We start from the raw sequence: 10,902 nt of genomic DNA, 5'->3' as shown, positions 1-10,902 counted from the left end.
TTTTGATACATCTCATCTCAAGACAAGTCACAGAAGAGGTAAGGCGCTATAGCTAGTGAAGGAATGGCAAAGTAGAATTAGTGCAATTGACCAATAATTTAGACCATTACGACTTTGAATAATCCCTAATAACTCACACCAATGGAATATTTATTGACCCTAAGGCTCACGTTGACTCCGTCCCTTAGTGAATAGCCAAGTCGTCGCGAGTAAGTGTACGATCCATCACACACACGTCCCTAAACCTTAGTAAGCCTTTCTATATGATGCATTTCCGTTCTTATCTATCGATTTATTTATCTGAGGTCATAGGCAGGCATATATCTACGTGTGATTTATATAAAGGAGGGTACTCATAAGAAGTTCGAATAAGGTGAAACAAGTAGTGTTGACTGAGGCTCATAATACGTTCTTGCACCACTCCTTTCAAACACACATACCCTTTCTTCTCACAAATGCGAAATTTCGGAACTCTGTTAGTTATTGTTGCAACAGCGATAGGGACTCTGCCGAGGGATCCCCGGTAGGTTATAGTATATCTTCATGCTGCGACTGGAGCAAGGCGTAATGGGTTGTGTGGTATGTTGATCAAGGAGGTGCTGCATTGGCTGTAGCGGCAAGAGGTCTTGCAAAAGAAATTATGCCATTATTGCTTCTTTCATTTAAAAGCATGAGTCGGTTCTATCTAGCTAAGTTATTCAATAAAGTAGATCGAAGTGTGTGATGCTTATGAGTTTGGCAACTACTGTATACGATATTTATAACAGTACTAGATACTTGATTTATGACTTCCTCTACCTAGACCCACACCTACATGGAATTTAACTTAACGGAGCGACGAATCCAATAAATAAGGACTGCATTCCAATCCTACTCACCAAAATAAATAGTTTTATGGCATTCGAACCCCACCTTCGTGGTTGTATTCTAATTAGAAGGAAATGGATGACCTACGCTTCTCAACACGCATTCAATCAATCAGAGCACTTAATGAGTTTAGTTTTGTAATGGTTTGAAAGAATGTTTCTTTTAAGCTTAGTTGCAAAAGAAAAGCAAAGGGGAATGCGGGTCCATTTCGTAACGCTTACGGTGATAAAGAAAAGTAACTCCCATCCGCAGGAAAGGCATCACTACTGGGCCGGGGTAAGGTAAAGAGAAACAAGAGTCCTTCTAGCCCAACTCCGCTCTTTTTCTCGTGATACGTCTGATTGATTTTCTAGCAGGGATGATATTGAATCAGAAAACCTAATATGTGGTATAAATTACTAAATTTTCCCTTGGATAAAGAAAAGAGTGCATGCATTAGAAAACACTTTTATTTGGTTCTAATCCTCGTATCAATAAGATCATACCAGGATCCATCTATTAAAGATCTCTATTGCATCAACAAAACAAACCCCTATATATCCCTTTTTGGTATAGAAAGTTCCAGCCAATTCCAATAGTTAGTGATAGAGTCAAGGGTGTGATTACCGTGGAATTTCAGCTCACACTTTCGGAAAGCTCGATAGTATCGTATTCCTCTCATATGCTCTCGTTATGTAATAAAATACATTTTACCGTTCATCAAGTGAACGTAGCCCTTTCGTAGTCTATGCCCCTTTATTCTTAAGTGGAGGAATCCCCTGAAAGCCGGTGATCGAGTGAGTTTTTTCCACGAAGCTAGTTCTTTAGGCTTAAATGCACCGCTTGTCGGCTGTGAAAAGTATACCTTTGCTTTCCCACCTGTTTTCGGTTCCTTTTTTATGCTCTTTCCAAAGGAAGCAGGAGGAAGAGTGAGGGACGATAGGCAAAGAATGGCTTGAGTGAAAGCTGTAGTGGCACAAGACAGATTGAAAGCAAAGGGAATAGTTCATATGGTAAGAAACGTATATAGTCAATGAAATTCTAAAGATAGCCGTAATAAGAGATATGATAAAATATTCAGAATGAATGAATAGAATCTAATAACATCGGGTTCCCGTGAAAAATGGGATTGGGGAGTAGTTCCCCTCTAGCCAATCCTGAAAGTTCTCCTGCCTTCGAGCCAGTGGTAAGCCTTTCAAGTTTCCAGCCAGTAGACAAGAAATCCAGTAAGTAATAGAAACGGGATAGCCATAATAAAAGGGAAATCTCAATCAATACTTCTTTTTCGGAAAGCGAGGTTGAGTTATATGAAACTCAGGCAAGAAGAGGAAAAGACATTCACGTTACAAATTTCGTCTCTTCTGATCTTTTATTGGTTTTGTTTTTTTCTCTCGTGCCCTTCTGGGCGGTACAAACAACTGATGTAGGGGTTGCCGCTCCTTATTTCATCTCTTGGTAGAACAAGGCATCTTTGCGGTGGGTTCGACTCCCACAGGAGCGTACATTTCCAATCGATTTGGTGCTTTTCTTGATTCAGAGTTCTTGTTGTCCATTATAGATTCTACAGCGATGTAAAGCCATCAAGCAGTAGACCGGCAAGGGTTTTTTCTGTCTCCATATTCGTTCTTGAATTAGTGACTGAGAATAAGGGCTAGTGATCCCTCTAATCACTAAAGGGGGGCATCTTCCTTTTCATAGTAAGCAACTCTACTAAGAATCTAGTTTCATGATCAAAGTAGAGAAGAATTGTAGTTCCTCTTTAGGCGAGCTACTTCGTTCCTATTCTCCGATTGTGAATAGGAGAAGGTTGGAATGAACCCAAAATACTTCACTAAGGTTCAACTGTTTCGCTACGGTTTTTTCTAGTTTCTTCTAAGAAGTTCTCATAAACAAAAAAATCTAAGCGAAGGCACCTTTCTGTGTATGGAAAAAGGAAGAAGATGCTGCTTCGGCTTCCGTTTCTAGCTGTGCTTGAGGTGCTGTATCTGTTTCTCTTGATGTGGGTGTCGGTATTTTGAGATCTCTTCTCTCACTTTTGGAGCACAATTGGTCCTCAATTTGAAAATCGACAAAGGTGAATTCTTCCTTATTCATGCCGTGATGCACCTTTTTTCGTGTTCAATCTCGCCTGAGAGCAGTGCATCGATACAACAAAGTTCTTATTCTTACCCTTCAAAAGATCGGGAAAGTTCATTCTAGGCTCTTTATCAGATGTCTCATTCCATCATTTACCTTCTGCCATGCATGATTCCTAGATCCATTGAATGATCAATTAAACTTTAGGAACGTAGTCCCTTTGGCCACACAGGAAAAGGTTCATTGTTTTATTTGAAGTAGTGAAACTAATCAACCAAGCGAAGCAAAAGAGATACAAGTAGTGATTTTTTTGTGACCGGCTACTCTAGGGAAACACCCCACATTATTTTCTCTTTATTGAATAAGGAGTTAATATGTACAAAGGAGGATAAGAATGTACAAGTAGTGATTATTATTAACATATTGGAATGCTATTAAGCATAGCAAGACGGTAGCTCATGTTGTCATCTTTCAACCTTTCGGATAACTTCGCTCCATACTAACCAAGAAGAGCAGGGCGGCTTTACTACCATTAGCGAGTAGTTCCCTCTTCATTTCACAATACAAATATAATATCACTATTATTACGAGTGGTCAAAGCGAAAGCAATAGTCTCGTACTGGAACCCCGGTAAAGAAGAGTTATTTTCGTCACAAAGAATAAAAGCTGGAGGAATGCGATCCAGAAAAAAGAGAAACATTGCCCTTTTTTCGTTTCCAAGTAGTTGAAGAGGGAATTCACTACCAAAAGAGAAAGAGTTCAGCTACACCGATTTCTCGAAGGGTAAGAAGAAAATAAGAAGTCTCCTGAGCAGTGAGGAGCACAACGATTTGTGCTCTGAGCGATAGAACTCAAAGGAGAAATGAGATGAAACTGAAGAAGTTGAGTGGAGGCAACGGCCGGTTCATCAGAAGAACAAGAAGAAACAAGAAGTAGACAGTTTTAACCAAAAAATGAGAGGAATTCGGCTGATCAAACTAGTCTCACTTTATTCACGAATCTTAGGTTTCTGACATGACCGATGTTGAACTACCAGATTCTTCTTAGCTGGAGCTAGTGCCTGTGAACCTTTGGAGTGATTCACAGTAATAGAATCAAGGTATGGCTCCCCCACCTTAGCATAAGTTTTGTCTTATCTCTGTGCCTCCTCTAGCCACTTCGTAATTGGATATCATCATTCAAATCTGTTATGACAACTGTTTGATAAGCAGGGATAGGTTATGGTGTACGAACAGTTGGTGTAAGACCTCACACTTTTATTATTCAATACCGTGCCGCAGATCTTGGTCGCACCGCTGCTTTATATCCTACCCTTGTTCAATTACAGTGAACTTATGTCTATAAGTGTCCTCAGCATCCCCTTTTAGATGATCATATTGTGAGAAGGAGCTTGACTTAGGTGTTTTTTCTACTTTGACTATTGAGGGGTATTATCGCCTCTATACCATTCTCTAGGAGGGGGAAGCCAGCACTTTCTCACTAGATGGTTAACTCTAAGATTTTTCTGAACTAGGTTGTGTTGGAAATATGCCCTAGAGGCAATAATAAAATGCTTATTATCATATTTCCTTGTTCATGATAATCGTCTATTGTTCATGCTATAATTGTATTAACAGGAAACAGTAATACATGTGTGAATAAATAGATCACAATGTGTCCCTAGCGAGCCTCTAGTTGGCTAGCTCGTTAGTCAATTGATGATCATGGTTTCCTGGTCATGGGCATTAGATGTCATTGATAACGGGATCACATCATTGGGAGTATGATGTGATGGACAAGACCCAATCATAAGCATAGCCCTAGATCGTATTGTTCGTATGCTAAAGCTTTACTAATGTCAAGTGTCTTTTCCTTCGACCGTGAGATTGTGCAAATCCCGGATACCGTAGGAGTGCTTTGGTTGTATCAAACATCACAACGTAACTGGGTGACTATAAAGGTGCACTACGGGTATCTCTGAAAGTGTCTTTTGGGTTGGTACGAATCGAAATCAGGATTTGTCACTCCGTGTGACGGAGAGGTATCTCTGGGCCCACTCGGTAGAACATCATCATGCGCTCAATGTGACTAAGGAGTTAGTCACACGATGACGTACTACGGAACGAGTAAAGAGACTTACCGGTAACGAGATTGAAAAAGTTATAGGTATACCGACGATTGAATCTCGGGCAAATTCTATACCGACAGACAAAGGGAATTGTATACGGGGTTGATTGAATCCTTGACATCGTGGTTCATCCGATGAGATCATCGTGGAGCAAGTGGGAGCCACCATGGGTATCCATACCCCGCTGATGGTTATTGGCCGGAGAGGTGTCTCAGTCATGTCTGCCTATCTCCCGAACCCGTAGGGTCTACACACTTAAGGTTCGAAGACGCTAGGGTTCTAGGGAATTGTTATACGAGGTCATCGAAAGTTGTTCGGAGTCCCGGATGAGATCCCGGACGTCACGAGGAGCTCCCGAATGGTCCGAAGGTAAAGATTGATATATATGACTAATGGTTTCGAACACCGGAGGTGTTTCGGGCGTCACCGGTAACGTACCGGGACCACCGGAGGTGGCCCCGGGGGTCCACCGAAAGGGGGCAACGAACACGGGAGGCTAGATGGGCCAAGTGGGGAAGGAAACCAGCCCCTAGGTGGGATGGTGCGCCCCCCACTCAGCCCATGGCACAAGAAGAGGGGAGAGGGGGGAAACCTAGCACAGGTGGGCCTAAGGCCCACCAGAGGGGCGCGCCACCCCTCCTCCGTGCCCTGGCCGCCGCCCCCTCTCCCATCTGGGGCTGCCGCACCACCTAGGGGGGAATCCTAGGGGTGGCGCACCCCCCTCCCCTCCTCCTATAAATAGTGGGGGTTTTGGGGATCTTGGAGATTGACTTTTCCCTCTCCCTCGACGCAGCCCTGCCCTTCTTTCTCCACCTCTCTACCGGTGCTTGGCGAAGCCCTGCCGGGAGACCTCGCCCCTCCATCGACACCACGCCGTCGTGCTGCTGGAGTTCTTCCCCAACCTCTCCCTCCTCCTTTCTGGATCAAGGTGCGGGAGACGTCACCGGGCTGCACGTGGGTTGAACGCGGAGGTGCCGTAGTTCGGCACTAGATCGGAATCACACCGCGATGTGAATTGCCGCGAGTACGACTCCATGAACCGCGTTCTAGTAACGCTTCCGCTTAGCGACCTTCAAAGGTATGAAGATGCACTCACCCCTCTCTCGTTGCTGGTCTCTCCATAGGAAGATCTGAATAAGCGTAGGATTTTTTCTGAATTTATGCTACGTTACCCAACAGGTTGTTCAATGCTAGTTCAATGATTGAGCCATCTTCCTATCACCAATAACAAATGGACAGCATGCGTTGTGCAACCAATCCTACCCTCAGTTGTAGTAAGCTGAGTCTGATCCACAGAGAGCAAAGTGTGTATCACATGAATTTGATAGCTCGGGCCTTGGAAGGAACTTCTTCGCACTAGATAGACTCTTTAATATCGATGGCAGCAAGTATCCATTTTCTCAATCAGATTACTGCGTGTGCGCTTTTGTGCTCCATTCTTTAGTAAATAAAGCAAAGCTCTTCAAGCTAGGAATAAGAGGAAATGCTCTGAATCAAATCCATATACAATTTGATATGCGGGAGACCTGTGTGACTCCCTACATGTATTTGAAGAGTTCATATGGATCATATCACAATAAACTAGACTGGTCAGGATGCTCCAACTAGCAATCTAGAATCCACACTTGATAGGCTCGAGGATCAAGAATAAAAAACATGATATTGAGAATAGCATATTGAAAGATCCCAATCATTTTTCTTGATAACTTCTTCAACCTACATATTTTTCATACAAATTGGACCAATTATTAAAAAAATAAGGAGCAAACATAGGTATCAGATATCAGGAACATAAGCTTACCCAGAAGAAATGCACTTTGTGTTAGTCCGATCACTTAGTTTTCGCACTCCCTACTGATCCCTATTGCATGAATCTCATTCATTCAAACTAGAAACTGTGTTTACAGCTGGAGCGATGAATGTAATCCTAGTATTCTTTAATGGTAGGGTCGTCTGAGTATGGTACTATGGACAACAGGGCATATTAAACATAGTGTTATAATTTGGTGTGTTGACACACCATGAATGGCGGAAGGAAGTTTCTGGACATATGCTTGAGATGTATACTTCTCAGCAGCAACAGCGGGATAAGTTTCATCCTTGGACGAGACAGGTTTGTGCAACCTCACACAATTGAGATCCTGTTTGCACTTATCCCAGGGTTTCCACTTACCGGCGATTTGCGGAGGTAGGGATATCCTACGAACTAAACATAGCAACAATTGCCTTTATGGTTAAAGATATACTTTAGTTAGGCAGTCAAGTCATACCAACACTTGACACACCTAGAAAGGTTTCTACCTATCCAAGGAAAATGCAGAAAGCAAGCCAAATACTGAAATATATTAAGCTATCGATCGGGGGACATAACACTATGAGGGTTGTTAAGGCGGGGCTAGGAGACTGATATGCTACCGGCTCAGAACCAAATGAGCACACGGGACCCTAGTCAACATTCATATTTCTACCCACCGGTGGATGATCGGTCGCCTTAGTTCCAATTTAGCTAATGTTCATTTTGTTGAACTCCAAGAAGGACCGATTGCTACGTACTCTTGAGAAGCAAGACGTTATGGCGCTAGGGTGTTAATGAGAGTGTTGGTGCGGCCCGGCGGCCGAGGGATAATTAGTTGGTATGGCCCAGTGTGTACTATTAGCACTGGAATAGGAGAGTGATGTTGTGGCGCATACTAAGGATCCTAGCTAGTTTGGTGCGTGTCGACGTGACAGGTTGTATAATGAGAGCTGACACGAGTGGGGCGTTCAAGACTAAGGAAAGCAATCGTGGTACAATTCTATCAATGCTTTTAGCATGCTAGAACCCGAGTTAGGGTAGGTCGACGATAGATTGTACACAAACACTACCTAAGGCAGTCCTAGCATTAATAATTGATTGCGAAAAATAAGTTTTGTAAGCAGGAGTAAGCACATTCCCTTTTGAATCAATAGGGTATTGACTGGTTGTTCTCACCTTTCAAACGAAGGCCACTACTCTCTGGAAAAAGGTCCACGAGTTAAATCAGTAAGATTTCATGAAGAAGATTCATAACCACAATGGCGTGCTATTTCAGTGTAATGTTATCTAGTCAGGCTAGAGAAGAGCTATCGCCATCATCAAACAAAGAAGCCAAGGACTAGTCAAAAGAGAGGAGGGACCACATTCTCGAATCCACTCATGGAAAATGCCCCACCTCTAAAAATTGGTATTCATCTTGAAGGAAAATAAAAGAGTTCTGTTTTGCCACAATGAGTAAACAACAAGTTTGACTTTGAAAGAGCCCATTCCTTTTTGGGATAGTTTGCCAAGGAAAGTCGTCCGAAGGAAAAGCGAAGAACGGGAAAAGGTACCTTTAAACCTTGTTTCAGTACCAATATTCTCGCCTTCAAGGGCATATGAAGGAGCTCCAATTGCTTAAGAAAGTACAGTAGAAATAAACTCTTTGGGTAGATGAGGTCACTGATTAGCCCGCTGAGCTTCTTAGTCAAATCTGTTATGACTACTGTTTGGTAAGCAGGGATCCAAATCAAACAATAAATACCAACTCTAAGTGTGATGGATAGTACCTGGTGCCTAATTTCTTGGTATATTACTTGGCGCCTACCACATCAGCCTTGCCCCTCCTTCTTTTGGTAGGAAATGAAAGGAGTAAAGGTTTCTGCCGACTCCCATCAAGAAACCACTCCTGCTTTTGACTTTCTTCTTTGTCCCAATTCATATCGAGCATGACTTTCAATCTATAGTTAGATAGAATATATGATGGGGGCACTCAAAGAAAATAGGATTCTATATCTAATACTAATAGGTACTAGCAGCATTCAAGATTGACTTGACCTCTTATTTTGGATAGGCAGAAATGCTTACGCCCTAGGGGTTTAAAGGGACCACTCCCTTTGGCTGACTCATCAGGCTCATTACCTTTTGGAGCTCATCCAAAAGTAAGTCTACTTAATCATAATCATAATCAATCCGTTGTTATTGCTATTTATCTCATACCCACAAGAGTGTAATCTAACCAACTCCCTTTGCAAAAGAAAGTCCAGCGTGAGCAGTGATTCGAGTTGCTTCTCGAGAGTAGGCTTATGGCATTCCAGGTAAACATAACAATATGAGTGAGAATTCCGTTCGGCTTATAAGTACTCGATTGAACCAACTGTTTTTTCATTTCCAAGTAGGTCACCTTGGGCTAGCTACTGACTTTCTAGAAAGACACAAGGAAGTCGATTCAACATAAAGGAAGAAAGAAAGATCCCCAGCAGCGTTTGGTACCTTTCGAGATAGCTTCCTTATATGTTCTATCGTTATGCTTTGGAAGTGATCTTCAATAGAAGCAAAACATACCACAACGGCGTTTGGTACAATGCACTTTATGCCATAATATAGAAGTGGAAGCGGGGAATATTCCTAACAAAGCTCCGCCTCCTCCCTTCCATGGGATTCCCGATTGATCGTGTGGATACACCGAACGAAGGAAAGAAGACAACTTTTGAGTAGGCCATCAAGTGGATTATAAGAAGGTTCATGGTACTTTGATCGTAGATCATAACTCAGTGGGTTCAAAACATGCTCCTACAAGTGGCTACTATAGGTCCAAATCCAAAGAAAAATATTTTTCATGTCCTTAACGTGTATCTATCTAGAAAGTATACCGTGTACTGTCACAGCAAGCGCAAGCTCATTCGGTAGGAGGTACGAATCCATAGGCTCGTAAACTTCGTTTTTCTCCTCAGATTCAGTGCAATGCCCGACCAAGAAAGCGTTGTCCTTTCCAATTTCTCGAGCCCCAGATGGATGAAAGATACAAATGATTGTTAGAACCTCTAGGTTTCACGGTAGCTTGCCCTTCTCTCAAAGTACACTTTTGGTGCACTTCTCACTCCTAAACCACTATCGCTTGATTTCTCTCGTAGCTCTTCCACCTACTCGTTTGATGAAAGGAGAATATTATTGGATTGATCCCTCGATTTGGAAATCGTAGGGAGCTTCGTCAATCGGTGGGCAAGGAATTCCGGTAAACTCCCATACTTCCTTCTTTTGTTCGAGGGTGGCCATACATATTCCTTCATTGGTTGGATGCAGGTCAGGAAGTTCTAGGAAGGTTGTGTGCACAATCAAGTCAGGATTAATAAGAAGGGGTGCGAGCTGTACACTACCCATTTGTGTATTCGCAAATCACAGTCGTACTTCTTAGAGTGGGGTGGAGCAACAGCACCTTAAGCTGCACCAGTATCTCAGTAAGATAGACACCGATTAAGAAACCGAGAAGTCTAGATTACGGAGACTCTCTATGTTTTTCTAAGATTTCCTCTGTCTGTACTACTTCACTTGTATGTATCCTTCGCCCTTATTTGCAGTTCTGAAAATCCACCTTCACCCTCCGGAGAAAACTTGCTAGCCAGAGAGAAGGTATGTAGATTAATAGAGTTGCTCTTACTTTTAGAATATATCATGGATCAAAACTTGGTTCTCATGGAGGAAGTGTTTGAGTAGACAAAAGAAGAAGCTGCTACACGAAGTGAAAACCGGTGCTAAGAGCTGGAGATTATTATCTATGAGAGAGAACTACTTGGCCCACGATGAGATAGAACTGCTAGAGAAGTGCTAAAAGTAAGTGTAAGTTAACAAGCATGAACCTCCTCGTTGAGTAGCCGCCTGAGCTTTCTCATTGTTTAGAATTGAAAGAGAAGTTTTTGATAGTGGGGTTCATGGTGCATTAAAAGTGGATATAGACCCCGAACAACAAAGCCTTTTCTTCAGCACAAATACGGTGCTATTTTTAGCAAGCAATCCCTTCTACAATAGGTGGTCTGATCAATCCAAAATATTGAGGCAAGATTTGGATTTAGGGAATCAAAAAGCAATCAACCATCCCCAA

Source organism: Hordeum vulgare, chromosome 3H, assembly GCF_904849725.1.
Source record: "Hordeum vulgare subsp. vulgare chromosome 3H, MorexV3_pseudomolecules_assembly, whole genome shotgun sequence".
In the NCBI taxonomy this organism is placed as follows: Eukaryota; Viridiplantae; Streptophyta; class Magnoliopsida; order Poales; family Poaceae; genus Hordeum; species Hordeum vulgare.
This window is presented reverse-complemented; position numbering follows the sequence as displayed.